At 35.8% G+C, this 24212-nt stretch overlaps 1 protein-coding gene across 1 annotated transcript in view; it reads right to left on the reverse strand.

The window, feature by feature from the left end:
- Window positions 1–24212, reverse strand: part of MACROD2 (mono-ADP ribosylhydrolase 2) — a 2173194-nt gene that overhangs the window by 178878 nt on the left and 1970104 nt on the right. The gene's annotated exons all lie outside the window — the stretch shown is intronic.

The raw sequence follows: 24212 nt of genomic DNA on the forward strand, positions 1-24212 counted from the left end.
AGAAAGAAAAGAGGGAGTGAAGGTGAATGTCTAACATTTAAAATCTTTATCCTAAATGTATGTCTCTGGCTATTAATATACTATATTAATCCTAGAAAATAAAATCCTTCTATTGGTTGCATCCTTACAAAAAGCATCACATACATCTTTCAGTGCAAAGAAAAGGAACTTCACTCTTGAGTAGTAGTCTAGTATGAGCTGCTGCTTTTCTAGTATCTTCTAGGTACCAGGTACTTCATGCATCTCATTTATACTCTGAATCCCATAGCAATCTTTCTAAATTATACTTTCATAGATAATTTTATAGATGAAGAGATCAAGGTTATAGGAGGTCAAGTATCTCTGAAATCCTGCTGTTAGTGACAGAGCTGGGGCTTTAATTTAGCTCAAGATTATGCCAAAGTCTGACTTCTCCCTTTCTTGTTCTGCAGATTCCTCTGACCTCTTGTGACCTGATAGAGCTAAACTGTAAGCCATTTTGCAAGTCCTATTGTTCTCATAGCATCAGAACAAGTTCTCACATCCACTTTTTAAGGAATTAAGAGGGAAACTTCACTTCCCCTTAAGCAGTATTACACAGATCTTCATGTAGAAAAAAATTTAGTCTTTACCTGAAATATTAACTTCATTTGTGAACCAACTGAATTAGTATTTAAAATATCACTTCTTTGGGGCCAAACAGTAGGGCCTTTGCCTTGCACGCGGCTAACCCAGTACAGACAACAGTTCATTCTCTAGCATCCCATATAGTCTCCCAAACCAGTAGCAGCGATTTCTGAGCACATAGCCAGGAATAACCCGTAAGTGTCACCGGGTGTGGTCCAAACACACACACACACACACACACACACACACACACACACACACACACACAATTATTTTTTTTGCAAATAATGGTTCTAAAGAGCCAAATGTGGAGATGCATCAGGTGTCTCTGGTAGACAGAGGCTCTCTGTCTAGGAAGTATAGCTCCATTCTCTCATATCTTTGTTTAAATATGCCCTTTCCATGATGTCTATGCTGAACAGTGTGAGTATCTGGTGATATCTCTCAAGATTTCCGTGCACACTGTGTTCCACTCTTTACTTTCTATTTTGTTCTACTTTTTAACTTTTATTTCTGACAAGATCAGAGCAATAGTAAAGTGGATAATGTGCTTGCTTTGCACTCTGTTAACCCAGGTTTGGAACATTGTCCCACATATGGTCTCCTGAGCTCATCTGCCTGTGGCCCTAAAACAAACAAATAAATTGGATGAAATTATAATACATAATTTGGATAAGTATTATATTCATACTCGTGATTTTTCCCTCACTTGAAATTAAGTTTGACTCGGCAAAGGTGTTGGCTTGCTTTATTATCTGATGCTCTTCAGTATCTAGAATGAAGAAATAGTTGTTTAATATATAAATGGAAACTAATGTAAAGTGCTCAATGATGATGATAATGAGAGAGAGAAATAGAAAACCTGTCCTGAAGACAGGCACGGGGTAGAGAGAGAAATGAAGAATATTGTTGGTGGGAAAGTTACAATGGTAAAGGATGATATATATTTGATAAATGAAACCCAACTACAAACATTTATGTAATTATGGTCCTTAAATAAAGAAATTGTAAAATTTGTATAAAAATGCTACTTTGACATTTCAAGTAATTGATGAAAGCAATGATGAACTTCTTAGAATCCATATGAACTTTCTATGAAATAAGTTCACCTATAATCATGATCTAGTAAATGAAGAGCCTAAGCTTATCTACAAGTACAGAAACTATGGTGTTTTTCGTAGATACTTTTTCTCTCTTAAAAACTATAAGATTAGATATCTTGAATGAGATGTTAATGTGTACATTTCTAACAATTTCTCCGATGGTAAAGCAGTAGTAGTTCTAGACACCACAGTTTGTATCCTTTTAACTCAAAACATTGGCTGGTAAGAATAGGAAGAATAACAATATGCATTTCAGTCATCAAAGGCTGATCGTGACCAAACACAGTTTGTTTCTTTCTTGGCTTTTAATTTCCAAATTCTTCTGAATACTGGACCCATTAGTTTAGTAACCATATATAATAAAAGAAATATTTTGTTTGGAAAAAATCAATTGTTAAACATCTTATTAAATAACATATACAGTTCTATTTTTAAATAATTTATTTAGGCATCTAAAATAAGTTTGTAACTGGATTTTAGTCATAAAATGCACACACACCCTATACCAGTGCAACATTCCCACCACCAATGTCTCCCATTTTTCTCCTTTGCCATCCCTTACCTGTCTATCTTTGTCATGGTAGTTGTTATGTAGTAATTTCTCTAACTGTACTTACCACTCTATGGTAAGCTTCATATCATGTGCTGGTTCTTCATCTCAATAGACAGGAGTATTTTTATTATATAGTCTCTTAAATTCAATTCTTTAAGATTTGTCTTCTCTTAAATACCATAGATGACGAAGACTATTCTGTGTTTATTTTTCTCCCTCTGACTTATTTCCCCAACATAACAGTCTCCATATCCATCCATGTATAAGCAAATTTTGTGATTTCATTTTTTTCTAACAGTTGCAGAGTATTCCAATTTGGAGATGCACCACTGTTTCTTTAGCCACTTATCTGTTGTCAAGCACCTGGGTTGTTTTCAGATTTTGGCTATTGTAAAAGGTGCTGCTAAGAACATTGTGGTTTTTGTGGTCGACCTAGTCCTAGATTATATCCCTAGTTGTGGTATTGCTGAATTATATGAGAGCTCAATGTCTAATTTTTGAAGGAACATTCATATAATTTTCCAGAAATGCTGCAGTAGACATTATTCTCACCAGCAGAGAATCAGAGTTCTTTTTTAACCATATCCCAGCCAGCAATGCTTTTTCTTGTTCTTTGTGCTGTGTACCAGTTTCTATGGCATGAGATAATATCTCATTGTTGCTCTGTCTTACATCTCCCTAATGATTAGTGATTTGGAGCAAGTTCATGTGACTTTTGGCCATCTGTATTCTTCTTTGAGGAAATGTCTGTTAATTTCTGCTCCTAATTTTTGATGAAATTAGATATTTTTTATTTTTATTTTTTTTAATTTTTTTTATTTTTAATTATGAGAACAAGGATGCAAAGAAAGAGGACAGGGTAAAGTTACAGTGAAAGGACAATCACCCATAACATAATTCTCAGAAGTCCCCTTGTGATATCTTAACTTTGAAATTTCAGCCAAAGAACCAAAGAACATTAAGATAAATAAGACAGAATCCATGTACAATTACTTTGTCCCTCAAGTCCCCAGATTGTAACACATTATAATATTTCTTAACAGCATACAAGGCAATCTAAAGCCATAAAACTTACATAACTCCTTAGACATTACAGGCACAGTATTTTTTTAATTTCCATATACATGCATATTAGCTTAAGATAACCTCAAATTTTAAGTGGGTTCTTTTTAAGGATTAGAGTCAAAGGAGCACAGTAAAAATGGTGTTAGAGTGGCAATTGTTGTTTGCATAGGTCCATCAAAATATGAGGGACATGGAAAGAAATAACCTTGGCCTAAATACAAAGAGACCCGACCCCTGAAGTTTCCTGGCACAAGACCAACTCTCTAAGCTCCAGGCAAGCTAGATCGTCCAATCCAAGACATTGTCTGTAGTGCGAACACACTTTTATTTTTCACACAGACTCTGTTGTTGGTATCATGTTTCTGTATTAAAGATCCTGGAATCTGCATATCCTACATTGAAGTCAGGATGTGGAGCGTCCTCTCGTTTCACCTCACAATCAAAGGGCAATGCAGGGAGCCCTGTCCTGTAAGCAGGTCGTTGTGGTTGTTAAGTGTTAAGTCTTCTCAGTGTTAAGGGAAGTCTCTTTTGATCAGGTCGATGTCTGAGCAGTGTAGGGTCTTCCGTGGTAGAGGATTACAGAAGAAAGGGCATTTTCCATTCACCCCTGAACCAGGGAAGCCATCCACGAAACATCCAGGCTTGTCTATAACATCACCTGGAAGTAATCCTCTACCACGGATATTTTTTTATTAAGCTCTGTCAGTACCTTGTTTATCTTAGATATTTATCCTGTAATAGAATGGTTATTGGGTGATATACCATTCATTATTCACTCGAGTAGCTGTTTCCTTTGAAGTGCAGAAGTCTAGTTTGGTTTTATCCAATTTCTTTAAATAAGCTTCTACTTGTTTGGATAGCAGTGTCTTCACCTTGAAGATGCCTTTAGTTTAAAAGTCATGGAGTGTTTTGCCTATATTTTCTTCTATATATCTTATAGCTTCAGGTCTGATTTAAAGGTATTAAATCTATTTTGATTTGATCTTTGTGCATGGTATTAGAGGTCTAAGTTTGTTTTTTAGCATGTGCTGACCAGTTATCCCAGCACCATTTGTTAAAAAAGATTTCCCTGCTTCGTTTTGCATTTCTTGCCTCTTTTTAAAAGATTAATCAATTGTATTATGGCAGTCATTCTCTGAATACTCAAATTTATTCCATTGATTTGAAAGTCTGTCTTTATTCCAGTACTATGCTGTTTTTATTATTATTGATTTGTAGTACAATTTAAAATTGCTAAAAATGATGCCTCCCATTTTTCCCCTAAAGGTTGCTTTAGGTATTCTTGGGCATTTATTGTTTCAAATAAGTTTCAGGATAGTTTGATCCACTTATTTGAAGAATGCCAAGAGTGTCCTTAGAGGAAATTATATTTGTATTATGTTTTGGAGAGTATTGCCATTTTAATTATGTTAATCCTCCCAATCCTTGAACAGATTATATGTTTTCACTTCTCTGTGTCCATTTTTTATTTCTTGAAGCAATGTTTTATACATTTTTTGTATAGGTCCTTCACTTCTTTAGTTAATATTACTCCAAGTTGTTTGAATTTCTGTGGTGTTATTATGAATGAGATTTTTTTAATGTTTATTTCTATTCTATGATTATTTCTGTATAAAATGTCATTACTTTTTTGGGCATTTATTTTATAGTTACTGTATGAATCTATTGTTTCTAGGAGCCTATTAGAGTCTTTAATATTTTCTAAATGTAGTATCATGTTGTTGAATTTTTTAAAATTATAAATGGGTTTTAGACCTTATCAAATGCTTTCTCTTCATCTATTGATATAATCATGTTGTTTTTAATTTTATTTGTGTTAATGCGGTGTGTTATGTTGATTGACTTGCATATGTTGAACCATCCTTGCATCTCTGAAATGAATCTTACTTGGTCATGGTATATGACTTTCTTGATGAGACATTGGATACTATTTTCTGGGATTTTGTTGAGGTCTTTGCATCTGTGTTCTTCAATGATATTGGTCTATAGTTATCTTTTTTGATGGTATCTCTGTCTGCTTTTGGTAGCAGGATGATGTAAACTTCATAAAAATTATTTGGGAGTGTTTATTTTTCTTCAATTTTCTGGAAGAATCTGAGAAGTATAAGTAGTAGGTCCTCAAGGAAGGTTTGAAAGAATTTGTTAGTGAATGCATCCGAGCCTGGGCTTTTGTTTTGGGGAAGATTTTTAATTATAATTTTAATTTTCTCGATAGTGATTGATTTGTTCAAGTATGCTAGAACATCTTGGCTCAATTTTGAAGGGTTACAAGATTCCAATAATTTATCCATTTCTACCAGGTTCTCTTGTATTGTGGCACAGAGTTTCTTGAAGTAATATCTGATTACCCTTCACATGACTTTAGTTTCTGTAGTAATCTCCCCCTTTTCATTTTTAATTCAGTTTATTATGTTTATCTCTCTTCCTTTAATTTTGAGTTTTGCTAGTGGTTTATTGATCTTATTTATTCTTTTCAAGAATCTAACTTTGATTTTATTGATGTTTCAGATTTTTCTTCTTGGACTTTCCATTCATTAATTTCTGCTGTAAACTATTATTTCCTTCCATCTTTCTATTTTTGGGTCATTTTGTTGTCATGTTCCAATTTTATAATCTGGGGCTGGAGAAATAGCATGGAGGTAAGGCATTTGCCTTTCATACAGAAGGTCATTGGTTCGAATCCCGGCATCCCATATGGTCCCCCGAGCCTGCCAGGGGCGATTTCTGAGCATGGAGCCAGTAGTAACCCCTGAGTGCTGCCAAGTGTGACCCAAACCCCCCCCCAAAAATTCAATTTTATAATCTGTGCCATTAAATTATTTATGTAGGTTCCTTCTTCCTTCCTAATAAATACTTGCAAAGCTATAAATTTTCCTCTTAATACAACTTTAGTTGTATCCCACTGATTCAAATAATCTGTGTCTTTATTCTCATTTGTTTCCAGGAATCTTTTGATTTTCTCTTTGATTTTGTGTTTGATCCACTGGTTGTTCAGTAGGAACTGTTTGATTTTTAGGTGTTAAAACTTTTCCTCTGTGTCTGCTTGTTATTCACTTTTAATTTAAGTTTGTCATGATCTGTGAAGTTAGTTATGTACAATTTCTATCTACTTATTTTACGTAGATATGTTTTATGAGTTAGCATATGGTCTATTTTGGAGAATGAACTATGTGTATTGAATAAAAATGTGTATACAGTTTTCAGGGGATGGAGAGCTCTATATATCTACTAGGCTAATTTCTTCCATTGCTCTTTTCAGTGTTAGTATATTCTTGTTAGGTTTCAGCCTGGTTGACCTATCAAGTGGTGACAAGGCAGTGATGAAATATCCTACCATTGTTGTGCTGTTATTGATGTATTTATTCAGATCTTTAAGCAGTTTTTAAAATATTTTGCTGATACTTCATTGGGTGCATGTATGTTTATGAGCATGGTTTCTTCCTGGTGCACATATATCTTGATTATCAAGAAGTGTTTATCTGTGTCCCTTATTACCTTTTTAATCTAAAGTCTGTGTCATCTGATATAAGTATGGCCACTCTAACCACTCTAAGGAAATTGTTTGCTTGAATGATGCTCTCTAACCTTTGACCTTAGTCTCTGTTTACTTTGACATTTCAAATGTGTTTCTTGCAAGCAGAAAAACGTTGGATTTATCATTTTGATCTATTTAGCCACTCTGTGTCTCTTAACTGGTGCCTTTCAATTGATGTTGAGAGAAATAATTGTCATGGGATTTAGTGTCATTTTTTAGTAGGAGTTTGTTGTGTCTTTTGGTTTCACTTACCTTAAAATAGATATTTAATTCACCTATTAAGACTGGTTTTGACTTTTTGGTTCTGCTTGTTACAAAAACCTACAAAAACAAGTCTTGCCTGGAATAAAAGCTTATATCAAAACCAGGGCACAGAGGTTGTGTAGCCTGACATTCTTACCCCCAAATGTACCAGCAATATAAGATAGCACCATTCCCTTTTGCAAAGGCATACTAAAAAGGAGAAATTTTATGTACATAAACAAGTCCTTATCTACTAGGGATAAGAACCCATACATTTTTAAATACAGGAGCACCTCCAACCCTGTCATGTGGACCCAACTTAGACTCCATGAGATCAGACAGTGATCGTCCAATCCTGACTCCTAGAGTCCAGACATAGAATGGACACTGTTCCCAGCAACAGCATCAGAAACAAAACTACCTCTGGGAAATTGTTAATACCTCTCTAGCTCCAACTTATACCAGTTTTTATATAAAATCCTGACAATCAGGAAAGGGTAACAACTTGATCTAAGAGCAGGTTATCCTATCTAATCACATAACGGTAAGAAGACATGGCATCCTTTGATCTATGCAAAAAACCAGATTGCTAACTACAGAAGACTGACTTTGACAACCATGACTGGGCAGAATTTATCCTGGTACCAAAAAGAAAAGCCCAAACCTAGGCTTCAGCCTAGGATTTGTACAAAAACCAAGATTTCTAATTCCAGAGGTCTGACTTTGACAACTGCGACAGAGCAGATCTTCTGGAAACATAATACAGACTACCCTAGGATTTGTCCTAGGATCTATGCAAAAGACCACCAGTTACAGAAGGCTGATTACAACAACAGTGATGGAACAGAACTGCTAGAACCATAAAGAAAGACGATATCCTAGGCTTCATCCTATGACTTATGCAAATACCAAGATCTCTAGTTAGAGGCCTGATTCTATCATCCACAATTGAGCAGAAAGTTTCCTAGCACCATCAAAAGTGCTTGGGGTGTGAAAAGGAATGTGTATGCAGTCTGTAGTTATTCTTATGAAAGTATATTCCAAGGGCAGAGAAACCCTGTATCTTTTAGGCCAAGGGAATTCCCTTTCTAATTTCCCCAATATTTACTGTGCCTATACAAAAACAAAAACAAAAACTACCACACCAGCCCTCCTTCTTTTTCACTTATCTTTTTCTTTTCTTTTCTTTTCTTTTTTTCCCCCTTTCATTCATTGTTATTGTTTGGTTGTTGTATTAGTTGCTGTGGTGCTTTTTTGTAGTTGCTGGTTTTGGTCTTTGATTTTTGTTTTGTTTGTTTGTTTGTTTGTTTGTTTTTTTGTTTATTTTGTTTTGTTGTAGGTTTCTTTTTGTATTTTTTGTTATGTTTTTCTTCTTTTTTTCCTTTTCTTCTTTTTAAATTGATATTTATAACCTCTAGACAAACTCATCCCATTTTATTTGTTTGCTTTTTCTTTTTCTTTTTCTTCTTTTTTTTTTTTTTCAAACAGAACCACATAACTTGAATCATCTTGTTCTGCCTCATAAATTGAGGGGTATAAAAAAATGGATGGTAAGGTTCAGTGAGGTAGCACTAGAGATAAGGTGTCTGCTTTGCAAGTGCTAGCCAAGGAAGGACCACAGTTTGATCCCCCAGCGTCCCATATGGTACCCCCCCAAGCCAGGGGCAATTTCTGAATGCTTAGCCAGGAGTAACCCCTGAGCATCAAATGGGTGTGGCCCAAAAAAACAAAACAAAACAAAAAAATGGATGGTACCAGAACCAAGCAGTCATATGAACATTGAGTAGAAATAAAAAAGGATCATACTTAAACATCAAACCCGAAGTCAACGACAACAGAATCAATAGCCAATCTTCAATAAGTTATTCACAGAGGGCACCAGTTATCCTAGCAATCTGGGGAGCAAATGAAGGGGATACTGAGAACTGCGGTAGAGGGAGGACAACACTATTGGTGGAAACATCCCAGATTCAATGTCACTATGTACCTCAAATATTACTGTGAAAGATTTGTAATTCACGTTGGTCACAAAAATTATTTAAAAAGAAAAAAGACAGGTTTTGATTATGTAAAGTTTCCAAGCTGTTATTTATCTGGGAACCTATGTATACTTCCTTCAAAACTGAATGTAAATCTTGCTGGGTGAAGTACTCTTGAAATGGCAATGCACTAATTTCATTTAACACACCCTTGGCATTGAGGTTTTTTGTGGCAAATATGCAGAAAATCTTAAGAATGCTCTTTTGAATGCAATTTCCCTTTTTGATTTTGCTTCTTTCAGTATTCCATGCCTATCATGGGGTTTGGCATTGTGACTAGGATGTGTCTTGGGGTGCTTTTATTTGGGTCTCCTTTGGCTGGTAATATTCAGGCATATAGGTTTTGATTGTATGAACTCTTTAGTTCTGGGAGTTTCTTGTAATGTTGCCCTTTGATACTTCATGTTGATACTTCATGGGGATTTTCTTTTTGTGTCCCTGGGACTCCATCCAATGTTTCTTCAGTTGTTCCTGTTGAGTTTATCAAAGACTTCTATTTTTGTCTGTTCACATCCTTTGAGAAATGTTCCCATTGATCATTTGTTTCGAGGCTTTTTTCAACCTCTTTTGTTGTATGAAGTTATTATGCATTTCATCTTCCAGCTCACTGATTCTGTCTTCAGCTGCTCTTACTCTGTTGGATAGTGATGTTTTCATTTTGTCTACAAAAATTTTAGTCCTGTTATTTCAGTTTGATGTTTTCTTATTTCTACTGTCAGATCCTTTTGATTTTTATTTGTGGCATGTTCAGTTTCTTCCATGCTTTCTTTGAGTTCTATGAACATCGTATTTCTTATCTAAAGTCCTTATCTGAGAGACTAACTAGATGGTTGGTACTTTTCAGGTCATTGGAGCTACTATCTTCATTCTCTAAGCATGGTGGAGGCCTGAGTTTTTTCCCCATTGTCATGTTGTAGTGTGATGTTTTCTATGTCTTGTTCTGGCATTTCTTAATTAGGTGGAACATGTGGCTGCAGAGCAGAGTGAAGTGGCTATGCTCCACTGGCTCTCTGCCTTGGAGTCAGTACTTCAACTGGATGTCAGGAACATGTCTTCCAGGTCCCAAAGCCACAGGATTTGCTACAAGGGCCTGTTATCTTTGAGATGTGGGTTCTGCAGCTATGGGTCCTTGCCTCAGATCCTGACTCTCACCTGGTTGCCTCTGATACTACAATTCCCTTTATTCCATTTTCACTAAACTTAAAGTTACCTTATTCTAAAAGGTATTTGGCCATTAACACTATTTTATGGATGTTTTTATCTCTTTCTCTGATAACCATGAAAATTGCTTGAGACACAGCACAAAAAGTTGGGCAATTTGTATTTCTCCAGAAGCATTATGAGCAGTAAGTACCACACAACAGTAAATACTGAATGGAGGACAATGGAGCTCAGAGAGTAAATACCTAACTCTGTTTTTGAGGGGCCTGGGAAGTTTAAAAAAAAAAGCACTGAACCATCTGAGGAATTTTCATTCAGCAAATATTGAGTTCCCAGTCTTTACTAGACTCTGTCCTGTAGAATAATGCTGCCCATAGACTTTTTGCTGAATGCAGATATTGAGTGTCCAAATTAAAATTTCTTTAAGTAGAAAATTTACATTTGGAATTGAAAGTCAGATGAAAACTATAAAAAATAATCTTATGAATATTTTTAAATTGCATAAAAAGTATAGTCTGTAATGACTTAATGACAATAGTTTAAATTAATGTTGATGCTCAAAATTTTAAATTACATATATACTTGTGATATGCATTATATGTTCATCAAAGAGCAATTTCTTTGCTTATCATCAGTGAGGAAGGGAGGGATAGAGATGAGACTTCATTGGCAGAAAGCTACTATGATCAGTGCTATCATATCCAAACCAATTGAATGCTCTGATTACTCATGAGCACTCCATTAATTTCTCTCATTAATACAGAAAAGTGCAAAAATAATAAAAAAATTAGATAAAAATAAAATAATTTTTTGGTTTCTTGGGCCACACCTGGTGGTGCTCAGGAGTTGCTCTTTTTTCTGTGCTCAGAAATCACTCCTGGAAGACTCAAGGAATATATGGAATATTGGTAATCAAAACTGGTCTGTCCTGGGTTGGCTGCATGCAAAGCAAACACCCTACCACTCACTGTGCTAATGCTCTGGCCCAAAACTAATTATTTTTTCTAATTTCAACAAGTAGTTTGTCCTGAACAACCATGTAATAGCAGTTCTCAAGCATAATTGAAGGGAATAAGTGAATTAATATGCTCCTTTCATATTCCTTGAATAAGATACTTTTCAAGTCTATCCCACTTTGTCTCCTAGCAATCTAAAAGCTCCAGGTTTGGCTGCTTAGAAAACAATTCACTTGTTCATATATCAGCATTTTGTCTTTCCCTTCCCCAGATCACAGCATTTAACTCAACTAATTGCGCTTCCATTCTAGTCTTAGAGTATGTGTTTCCACACAACATTTTTTGAGTTTTGTAGATTTTGAACAAAATACAAATATTTTGTGAAATATAATTATAAAAGCACAACTACCTAGATGGTAAGAGTATATTAATAGGAGAAAGTGCAGGCTGACTTCAAATGAAGTCATCAGAGATTCTCTGTGGGAAAAGTATTTCTGTTGACAATTTCCAAACATGTATTACCAAAAAATATAAAATAAAATAAAACAAATGAAAAAATGGATCAATAAAAATTAATGGGGCCATAAAGGGAGATACATGATTGTTTCAGTTAGAGTGGAAGTAGTTTCAGGTACAACAGTCCTTATGTGGGAAAGATCAGAGCATTTTTGAAGACTTGAAGGAGATCAATAGGATTTGAATGCAATAATAAGAACTATGGGAGATAACTTGCTGAAAGAAATATGATGAATTGACAGCAAATAGATATTATATTGGTTGACAATCATATATAAAGATAACACTGAAACACAAGGGAAATAAAGCCAGTGAAGAAGCCTTGTAAAAACAGTGGTCAGATTACAAAGCTCTTTGTACCTTAGCTAAGAAAGGAAGTTATTTCATGAAAAGAACTATCCAAAGGTTCTCTATATTGCACTTTGCAAGTTATGGATGATTTGTGATGGGTGCTAGACAGGCAGATAAGTGACCTACCTGGAATTGATTAAAGTATTTCAGGTTATAATAAACAGAACTTTTATGTAAAATGGTGGCAGATATGGAGAATCAAGTGACTCTGGTTAGAAATTTGGTGAAATTAAGGAAAATGACTGTTGACCGTGTCTATTGTAAACACTGAAATATTCCACTAATACTCTAAGAGTTTCCTGCTGTAGATATGGTGAATGCTTTATAACTAAAGTAAATAAATTATGCTTGGATCCTCTAACTAGCTCTTTCAAATTTCACCACTATTAGGAAGGTAAAGCTAGGATTTGAAACTTGGTTATTTAGTGTTCAAAGTTCAATCTGATAGTCATTTTACAGTGGTTTTTGTTTGTTTGTTTGTTTGTTTTTGATTCACTCCCAAACATATGGCCAAGGAAAACTAGAATTTGAGGAATGATTACTAGGGAGACTGGGGCCAATGAGGATAAAATGGTTTCAGATGCCTACAAACTGGTAAATGGAGATGTCATAGAAAGGGAGGTCAGGTCAGCCACTGAAGTCTGCTGGAAATCTGATGCCAGCACCCCTATCTGCCTGTCTTCTGTGCTGTGCTCCATTTTCGGCCTGATTTCATCCTGTGTGTGGCGCATCTGAGGATGGCTCGCCTTCCCTGGAGCCTTCCCTGGAGGTGAGTTTACAAGCCCAGAAATGGTGGAGCCAGAGGAGCATGGCTGCTCTGCTTCACTTCCCGGCCTTGCACATCAATTAGCCAATGAATACAACCACAACACGTAGAAAAATCCACCATACAAGTGTGACAATGGGGAAACAATGCAGGCCAGCGCCAGACATAGAAAATGATGATGGCAACTCTGATGATTGAACATGACCAACCAACTAGTCAGTCTCTCAGATAAGGGATTTAAAGTTGCAATATGGAAGATGTTCAAAGAACTCAAAGAAAGTATAGAAGAGAACAATAATAAGAATCAAGAGAATATGAAGATAGAAATCAGAAAACTCCAAACTGAAATTTCAGGTCAAACACCAGGTCTGAAAAACTCAGTAGATGAATTGAAGAAAAACATGGTTGAGCTTTCCCATGGGTTAACAGCAGCTGAGGATAGAATTAGTACACTGGAAGATGAGATGAATAACAATTTTATACAGCAGAAGAAATTAGAAAAAAGCCTTAAAGCAAATGATCAAACAATGGAAAAATTACTCAAAGAATGGGAACAGATGAAAAAAGAAGTCTATGATAAGCTCAACAGAAGCAACTTAAGAATCATTGGAGTCCCAAGACCCAGGAAGATCTCCAGGAAGAATCAACGGTCAAGAACATCATTAAAGAGAAACTACCAGAGCTACTGAATACATGCAATCAAATCCTGTATGCCCGAAGAGTACCAACTAAAAGAGACCCCAGAAAAAATACCCCAAGACACATCCTAGTCACAATGACGAATCCCACAGATAGAGACAGAATTCTGAAAACAGCAAGATCGAAAAGAGAAATTACATTCAAGGGAACATCCTTGAGATTTACTGCAGACCTGTCATTGGAGACACTCAAGGCCAGAAGGCAGTGGTGGGACATAGTGACAAAACTCAATGAAATAAATGCTTTGCCTAGAATATTGCACCCAGCAAAACTCACTTTCAGGTTTGAATGAATAATACATGGTTTCACAGACAAACAACAGCTCAGAAACTTTACAGACTCAAAACCATTCTTAAAAGAAAAACTGAACGGCCTACTTTAAGACAAGACTGACCAACAGACACACCAAACTTTGATATAAAGATGGCACTAACTCCCAGAACAATTCTTTCTCTCAATGTCAATGGACTAAATGCACCAGTAAAGAGACACAAAGTGGCTAAATGGATCAAAAACCTCAATTCAACCTTCTGCTGCCTACAAGAAACGCACCTGAATAGTCAGAACAAACATAGACTCAAAATAAAAGGCTGAAGAAAAATTATCCAAGCAAACAACACCCATAAAAAAGCTGGAGTGGCCATACTAATATCAGATGATGCAAACTATATACTTAGGAAAGTTGTAAGGGACAAAGATGGACATTTTTTATTAATCATGGGATATGCACAGCAGGAAGAAATCACTCTCCTAAACATATATGCACCGAATGAGGGGCCAGCAAAATATTTAATAAAATTGTTGACAAATCTGAAAAATAATATCAATAACAACACAATAATTTTGGGAACCTCAACACGGCATTGTCAACACTTGAGAGGTCAACCAGACTGAAACCCAACAAAAATATACTAGACCTGAAAAGAGAAATGGAAGAAAGAGACCTAGTAGATACATACAGGACACTCCACCCCCAGAAACCTGGAAACACATTCTTCTCTAATGTACATGGGACATTCTCCAGGACAGACTACATGCTAGCACATAAAACATACCTCCATAATATCAAGAGGATAGAAATTTTGCAGGCTACCTTCGCTGACCACAAGGCCCTGAAATTATATGTGAACTACAAAGGGACAGAGAAGAAAAACTTTAATATCTAGAAGTTAAACAGCCTAATACTGAATAACCAGTGGGTCTGAGATGAAATCAAAGAGGAAATCAAAACCTTCCTAGAAACAAATGACAATGGAGACACAAACTATCAGAACCTATGGGACACAGCAAAATCAGTACTGAGAGGAAAATTTATAGCTTTGCAAGCACAAATAAGGAATGAAGGGGCATACCTGAATAGCTTAATGACGCAGCTCATAGAATTGGAAAGTACTCAACAAAAGGACTCAAAAATAGGGAGACAGAAGGAAATAACAAAGCTGAGAGAAGAAATCAATGAAGGGAAAACCCAGAAAATAATCCAAAAGATCAATGAAAGCAGAAGTTGGTTCTTTGAAAAATTAAACAAGAATGATAGACCACTGGCAAAACTAACAAAGAAAGAGTGAGAGAGAGAAACTTGATAACTCATATTAGCAATGAAAAAGGAGAGATCACTACTGATATGGTAGAGATCCAAAGGGTAATCAGAAACTACTTTGAGAAACTCTATGCCACTAAAAATGAGAACCTGGAAGAAATGGATACATTCTTGGACTCTTATAATCTTCCACAGTTGAATGAAGAGGATGTAGTATATCTAAACATACCCATCACTATTGAGGAAATTAAGACAGTTAATCAAATGTCTGCCCAAAAACAAAAGTCCAGGCCCTGATGGATTTACTGATGAATTCTTTCAAACCTTTCAAAAGGAACTTCTACCAATCCTGGCAAGACTCTTTCATGAAATCGAAAAAACAGGAACACTTCCAAATAGCTTTTATGAAGCAAAAATCACCTTGATATCTAAACCAGACAGAGATGCTACCAAAAAAAATTTTACAGACCAATATCACTGATGAATACAGATGCAAAGATCCTCAACAAAATCCTGGTAAATAGGATTCAATGCCTCATTAAGAAGATCATCCACTATGATCAAGTAGGTTTCATCCCAGGAATGCAAGGATGGTTTAACATCCATAAATCTATCAACATAATACACAACATCAACAACAAGAAAAATAGAAATCACATGAACATATCAATAGATGCAGAGAAAGCATTTGATAAGGTCCAACACCCATTCTTGATCAAAACTCTCAGCAAGATGGAAATGAAAGGAACCTTTCTCAATATAGTTAAGGCCATCTACCGCAAGCCAGAGGCAAATATTGTCCTCAATGGAGGAAAAACTGAAAGCCTTTCCTCTAAATTCTGGCACTAGACAAGGCAGTCCTCTCTCACCACTCCTATTCAACATAGCACTGGAAGTACTTGCTATAGAGATTAGGCAAGGAAAAGATATCAAGAGAATCCAGATAGGAAAGGAAGAAGTCAAGCTCTCACTGTTTGCAGATGACATGATACTCTACTTAGAAAACCCTAACGACTCTACCAAAAAGCTTCTAGAAACAATAGACTCATACAGCAAAGCGGCAGGCTACAAAATTAACACACAAAAATCAATGGCCTTTCTATACACCAATAGTAATAAGAAAGAAATGGACATTAAGAAAACAACCCCATTCACAACAGTGCCACACAAACTCAAATATCTTGAAATCAACTTGACTAAAAATGTGAAGGACCTATACAAAGAAAACTATAAAACTCTGCTCCAAGATTAAGAGAGGACACGCGGAAATGGAAGCACATACCCTGCTCATGGATTGGCAGGATTAACATCATTAAAATGGCAATACTCCTCAAAGCATTGTACAGATTTAATGCGATCCCTCTAAAGATATCCATGACATTCTTCAAAGAAGTGGATCAGGCACTTTTAAAATTCATTTGGAACAATAAACACCCTAGAATCGCTAAAGCAATCATTGGGAAAAAGAATATGGGAGGAATTACTTTCCCCAAATTTAAACTGTACTACAAAGCAATAGTTATCAAAACAGCATGGTATTGGAATAAAGACAGGCCCTCAGATCTGTGGAATAGGCTTGAATACTCAGAAAATGTTCCCCAGACATACAATCACCTAATTTTTGATAAAGGAGCAAGAAATCCTAAATGGAGCAAAGAAAGCCTCTTCAACAAGTGGTGTTGGCACAACTGGCTAGCCACTTGCAAAGAATTGAACTTAGACCCCCAGCTAACATCATGTTCAAAGGTTAAATCCAAATGGATGAAAGTCCTCGATATCAGACCCGAAACCATAAGCTATATAGAACAACACGTACATAAAACACTCCAGGAGATTGAGACTAAAGGCATCTTCAAAGAGGAAACTGCACTCTCCAAGCAAGTGAAAGCAGAGATTAACAGATGTGAATATATTAAACTGAGAAGCTTCTGCACCTCAAAAGAAATAGTGCCCAGGATACAAGAGCCCCCCAGTGAGTGGGAGAAACTATTCACCCAATACCCATCAGATAAGGGACTAATCTCCAAAAGGGCACTGACAGAACTCTACAAGAAAAAACCATCTAATCCCATCAAAAAATGGGGAAAAGAAATGGACAGACACTTTGACTGAGAAGAAATACAAATGGCCAAAAGACACATGAAAAAATGCTCCACATCACTAATCATCAGGGAGATGCAAATCAAAACAACTATGAGGTACCACCTCACACCCCAGAGATTGGCACACATCACAAAGAATGAGAACAAGCAGTGTTGGCGGAGATGTGGAGAGAAAGGAACTCTTATCCACTGCTGATGGGAATGCCATCTAGTTCAACCTTTATAGAAAACAATATGGAGATTCCTCCAAAAACTGGAAATCGAGCTCCCATACGATCCAGCTATACCACTCTTAGGAATTTACCCTAGAAACACAAAAATACAATACAAATACCCCTTCCTTACACCTATATTCATTGCATCACTATTTACCATAGCAAGACTCTGGAAACAGCCAAGATACCCTTCAACAGATGAATGGCTAAAGAAACTGTGGTACATATACACAATGGAATATTATGCAGCTGTCAGGAGAGATGAAGTCATGAAATTTTCCTACACATGGATGTACATGGAATCTATTATGCTGAGTGAAATAATCAGAAAGAGAGGGAGAAAGACGCAGAATGGTCTCACTCATCTATGGGTTTTTAAGAAAAATGAAAGACATTCTTGCAATAATAACTTTCAGACACAAAAGAGAAAAGAGCTGGAAGTTACAGCTCACCTCATGAAGGTCACCACAAAGAGTGATGAGTTTAGTTAGAGAAATAACTACGTTTTGAACTATTATAATAATGAGAATGTACGAGGGAAATAGAAAGCCTGCCTAGAGTACAGGAGGGGTTTCGGTGGGGAGGAGTGAGATTTGGGACATTGATCATGGGAATGTTGCACTGGTGATGGGTGGTGTTCTTTACATGACTGAAACCCAAACACAATCATGTATGTAATAAAATTGTTTAAATAAAAAAAAAGCTAGAGAGAGAAAATTATCCATAAAAAAAGAAAGGGAGGTCAAAGAGATGATGAGAATAATGTAGGTCAAAATATTTTCTAAACTATTACATAGAAAATTTGCCTAAAATGTTTTTCAAGATATAAAAATTTAGTATTTTTAAATAGAGTTATTTTACTTGTTGACATTTCCACTCTTTTGTGAACCTATGTTACGTATTTTAAATGATTATCTGTAACAATTGCATTTTCTTCAGTCACTGATAGGTGACCTTTTGTAAGCTCTTCCATGCAAATGACAAATGGTTCTTTCATGCTTTATCCCATCTTTGTTCATGCGCTATGATGTTTAAACCTACTGCAATTCACTCTTTTACATGTGTCCAATATGCACCTGATTTCTTTACCATCAATTTGTATTATAAGAAAGCACCAGCTATTATTTTCTATTGAGTATCAATTGCTTTTATTTAGAGATTAACCTGCCATCTTCCTTTGGACTACTAGTAATACTATAATTATCTAGTATTCTACCTAGAACACTACTTCTATAATTACTCATCTGAGCATCAAAACCTTCTGGTCTTTAATTCTTTTCAAATTTCCATTAAGTATTCTTAATATGAGTTTTATCAGAGTCATATTTCACATTGAACAAAACAAACTATTTTTTCTAAAGTGTCTATCTTTCACCTGGGCCAGGTTAATACTTGTTGAAAATGCATCCTAATAAAACCATTTAAAACAATTAGTCAACATACTCAAATACTTGGGGAAAATTGTCTAGGGCAGCTGTTGTTATTTTAGATAAGTCATTATAAACATAAAAATCTACATAAAAATAGGAGTATCTGATAATTCTCTTCTGGTGAATGAGTATTCTCCAGACATTTAAATACTACCAATAAATATAATACTAAAGACATAAAAGGACATAGGGATCCCTTGCTGTATGGTAATCTGGCATGCACTTTATTCTTTCTGCCAAATTGATGAATTGTCAGAAGTTTGTCCTTATTTATTGTACCTTAAGTAATTTTAACTGTCTCCTCTTAATAGGATATGTTTGAAAAAGGTGTATATCAGACAATGTGATCAATAAGTTATGACGTGCAAGGTGGAATCAGTCTACCTAATGAATATCTGTCTATTCCCTTTTGTGAATTCTTTGGACAATAATTTAATATATAGAGACCTTTCTTTTCTATAATAATGGAAATCTGTGAAGAAGCAGTGGATTTAGCCGGATGCAATACATAGGTATGATTCTGACGTCTGGAAGTATGATGGCACACTAGCAATAAGAAAGATCCCAGGAAAACACTCACAGCAAGGACCTGAGAATGGTTTTTAAGACTATTTTTTAGGCAGTTTGCTATGAAAATAAATTAAATTATTTATTGGAATAAATTACCTCTTTTAGTTTTTATAACTAATGTCAGATGACCCTAGATCCTGTAGGACAAATATCTATGGTTTACCAAGAATATCTATGACTTCTAGAAATATCAAATGGCCTAAAGATTTCAACACTCAGTCTATACAGGTTTTACTCAGAGAGCCTCTGAAAGATAATATTGTAATAAATACTATCTGGTGACCTTAAGTGTTAATCAAAAACATGTCAAGTTAGATTAAGAGTTTTTCTGAGGGGGCCGGATAGATAGCACAGCAGCGTTTGCCTTGCAAGCAGCCAACCCAGGACCTAAGGTGGTTGGTTCGAGTTCCGGCGTCCCATATGCATCTGGTCCCCTGTGCCTGCCAGGAGCTATTTCTGAGCAGATAGTCAGGAGTCATCCCTGAGCACCGCTAGGTGTGACCCCCCCAAAAAAAACAAAAACAAAAAAAAAGAAGAGCTTTTCTGATCAAATGTCGATATTTAGGCAAATCCTCAAATGTGTGCATACATCATTTAAACTGTGCAAAGAAGTTTTAGGTGAATAATTTTCTCTACAACTGGGCATTTCTGATTCTAATATATTACTATAATAAAATAAAGAATGAAACATGTATTCATAATGTCAAATTTGTTATATTAAAATTAAATTATGACTTGATTTAATAATTTAATTTATAATTATATAATTAATTTATACTAATTTAATAATAAATAGATATAGTTCCATAAGGTATGCTGTAAGAGGGATATACAAAAGCTAAAGACATTTGTTACGGTAACTATGAAACAGTGATTCTTACTTGACACATTTCTACCTTAAAAAATAACTTTTATTAATGGTCAGATATAAATACTCTAGCCATAGTCAACTAGAATCAAGAGACCCAGATTACAACAAGCTAAACAGAAAATGGACTTGTTACACTAGTAGTCCAGGGGTCTAAGGGTGGATATATGAATGCATTCTAGGAACTATAGTGGATGGAGGTCAACACTGGTGGTGGGAATGGCCCTAAGTCACTGTTACTATGTGCCTGAAATACAACTGTGAAAGACTTGTAATTCACAATTGTCTCAATAAAAAAATAATAACTTTCATTATTGGTAGACTAAATTTTATTTTTAAAAAATTAGTAACATTTTTGTGCAGTACCTCGTTAGCAAGTTCGTAATGTTACTAATTTTGGCTTAATCATAAAATAAGAGTTTAGATACCTTGGGCTATCTGAAATATTGAATATAATGAACAGCTTTTAATTTTTTCTGTTTTTTCTTATTGTCTTCTAGCATGAATTTGATCATATACAAATATTAACATATAGTCTTTTGTTGACTTATGGTATAAATTATACTATTTTATTAAAATTCTAGTAAAATTATTATATAACATTTTCAAAAAGATTTATCATCCATTAATTTTGACTTGAGTAGCTGATAAAGCCCCTAAGTGCATTTTGCATGTGGATGCAGTAGTATGTGGTATGGTGTGTGGTGTGGGGGTTTGGTGTGGGGGTATAATCAATGTCATTCATGAGATCTATTGTTAGTGCTGAAAACAGTGACACAGAAGTCAAAGTATAAGACAGGATTATTTTTTCCCCACTCAAGCCAGATCTGACACAATTTCCCTCAGTAGTGCCACTGCTGTATAACTCTGTGTTGTCAACTTTTAGTGAGCAGTAAGAAATACTTCCTGGCTGCCCAAACATTCTTCACTCTACTTGTTGGAGAAGGTTATTGTTATTCACATGATGGATAGAAACTCAAAATGAGTTTTCAGAGAGACCAAAACCCTGGAGGTTCATCATTCTTCTGTGACAGTACCACATTAGTCATTTTAGTGACTTAATTTTTGAACCTGTTTTTGTCTCCCTGAGGGAAAGAGAGAAATCCTATGTAAAATGTATCCAAGCTGAAAAGAAGACGTTCATCTCTTTACCTCAAGTAAGATAAATTAGACACATAGAAAAGAGATTCTGTTATCATGGCTGGTGGGTATGGAGAATCACATTTAAATATTTCTCAAGGACAGGCCAAGAATCTTTTTTGAATTATTTTACAGTAATGCTCAAAAACTCTAGCCTCTGGGCTTATTTTGTATACCAGATAAGCTTAAGTTTTTTTTAATGTTTTTTATTTTGTTTTTGAGCCACAGACATCCGTGGTCAGAAATTACACCTGGGACTCCTGGCTGCACTCAGGGAGCCATATAGGGTGCTTGTGGTCAGTCACATGCAAGACAAGCAAACTGCCTGCTGTACTATCTCTATGGAGCCTCTTTATATATATATATATATATATATATATATATATATATATATATATATATATATATATATATATATATATATATATATATATATATATATATATATATATATTTTTTTTTTTTTTTTTAAATACAAAGAATGGTATGCAACAGAAATCATATATAGACTTTGGAGTGAAAACAGTTCCCATCTGGGAAAGTCTCTAAGAGCTGGAGTTGATGTCTTGCAGGCATGAGATTCTAAATTCTATTGCCAGTACCAACCCCTTCCCCTCACCCCCGGCCAAACGCTGCTGCATAAATCCTGGTGGCACCTCTATCCCTGGGCTCAAGCAGCACTGCATCCTGAAGTCCTAGCTTTGAACCATCAAGATCCCATTGGCTAACCATCATTGAGAGAGGCACCTGGTCCCTGAACGCTGCTGGATAGACCCCTTCCCAAACAATTCCTAACTAGTCTTTTATATAAGTATGCTGACTTGTGTTTTAGCACAACCTGACTTAATAGCAGAATTTGACTCAGCTCTCAAACCCCACACACAAATGACTTGTTGAGGAGCAATTGTTGGTGTAGTGAAGGAAATAGTTTGTTTTACTCTTAAGACATCTACCATCTTTTCACCAAAGACACACTTTCTGCATAGCAGTCAAGTCATCATCTTTGAACCTTTCCACTAATTCCAATAGCTTACATGATTTGGGTAAGGCTGTTAAGTGAAACACAAACTTAAGTCAATAAAATAACTTAATATTTGAACACATCTCAAAGAAGTTAAGAGCAGAGGAAAAGGATATTTGTGTCTTGGAATAAGAAATTTAGAAAACTGTTGGAGGGGCTGGAGCAGGTAAGGCACTGGCTTTGCATGCAGGTTTGATCCCTCGCATTCCATATGGGCCCCAGAGCTTGCCAGAAGTAAAGTCTGAGCATAGAGCCAGGAGTATCCCCTGAGTGCCACCAACTGTGCCCCCTCAAAACAAAACAAAACTAAAAAACTGTTTGAGAATTAGTCATAGTAATTTTAAGATTAACATAATCCCAGAAGATCCTCCCTTCAAAAGGTGAAGACTAATTTGTCTTTGAATTCATAGACAAGAATTGTATTGAGTCTTTCTTAAACTGAAAATACTGTGGTAGAAGTCATGACATGCCCACTTTCAAGATTAGCTGATCAAAAGGATGACACTTTTATCTTGAATATACTATCACTCTCTTGGGTTCTTGACTGTGGAGAAAGCAAAATGTCATGTAGTGGTGATGGAGTTAAATTTATAGAGCAACTTACATGAGGTTTCTGGCCAACACTTCAACAAGAGCCAGTATGTAAGACTAAAACTAAAATATATATCGGAAAAGTTTTAAAATTAGTCTTTATAAACACTCAGGATTGAGATATGCAAACGTTGGTGTGGTCACCATTTAATTTATGTTTAGTGAGCAGTTACTACTAATTAGTGTTATTAACATAAAATATTTCTATTTATTTTTCTACATGTTTGATGCTTCATCCCAAGATTCTGCTAGCGGAAATCCTAAAACTTAATCTTTCCTTCCCAGAGTGAGAGGAATAACAGCATTATTTATTTGCTATAGTTAGCCCCTTTTAAGCAAACCTGTTGTGATGCTAAAGAGGTTGACACTGAAAAAGAACCTACATAGTCTGAGTATAGAGAGGGGTGCCAAAGAATTTCATCATTGAAGTAGCGAGTTGGAACTTTCAACTCTAGCTCTGAACCTGGGGGGGGGGGGTGAGACTGAGTAGAGAATCATTAAAGGACAATAATGTAGCCAATCATGCCTATATTATAAAAAGCACTAGATAAATACTTAACCATGAGTGGGGGATTCTCCAGGACATCCTGCCTTTCAATCCAGGGAACTTCCTTTGACTGATTCACACCCAATACCTCATCATCTGGTGACTCACTTGTATCCTTTATAATAAAGTGATAAAAAGTAAACACATTTTTTGAGAACACTTTCTCATGAATTATTGAACTTTCAGAGATATTCTGAGGACTAGCCTCCTCCTATTAGTTTATAGTCCATCTAAAGAACAGGTGACTCATAAATGCGACTGTTATATGAACTGGGGGTGGACTCATGGGTTTGAGAGCCCCTAATTTGGATTCTGACACTAATTCTAGGTAGTTCGAGTTAAATTGTACCAAACTCAGTCAAAATTTGATTTAGTTGTGGGATACTGGGTTAGGACAGGTGGAGAGGGGCTGGAACGATAGCACAGTGCAAGGATTTTGCCTTGCACATAACTGACTGGACAGACCTGGTTCCATCCCTGATGTCCCATATGGTCCCCCAAGCCATGAGCAATTTCTAAGTGCATAGCCAGGAGTAACCCCTGAGGGTCACTGGGTGTAGCAAGAATAAGTAAATAAATAAACAAATAAATCAGT

Source organism: Suncus etruscus, chromosome 6, assembly GCF_024139225.1.
Source record: "Suncus etruscus isolate mSunEtr1 chromosome 6, mSunEtr1.pri.cur, whole genome shotgun sequence".
Taxonomy (NCBI): domain Eukaryota; kingdom Metazoa; phylum Chordata; class Mammalia; order Eulipotyphla; family Soricidae; genus Suncus; species Suncus etruscus.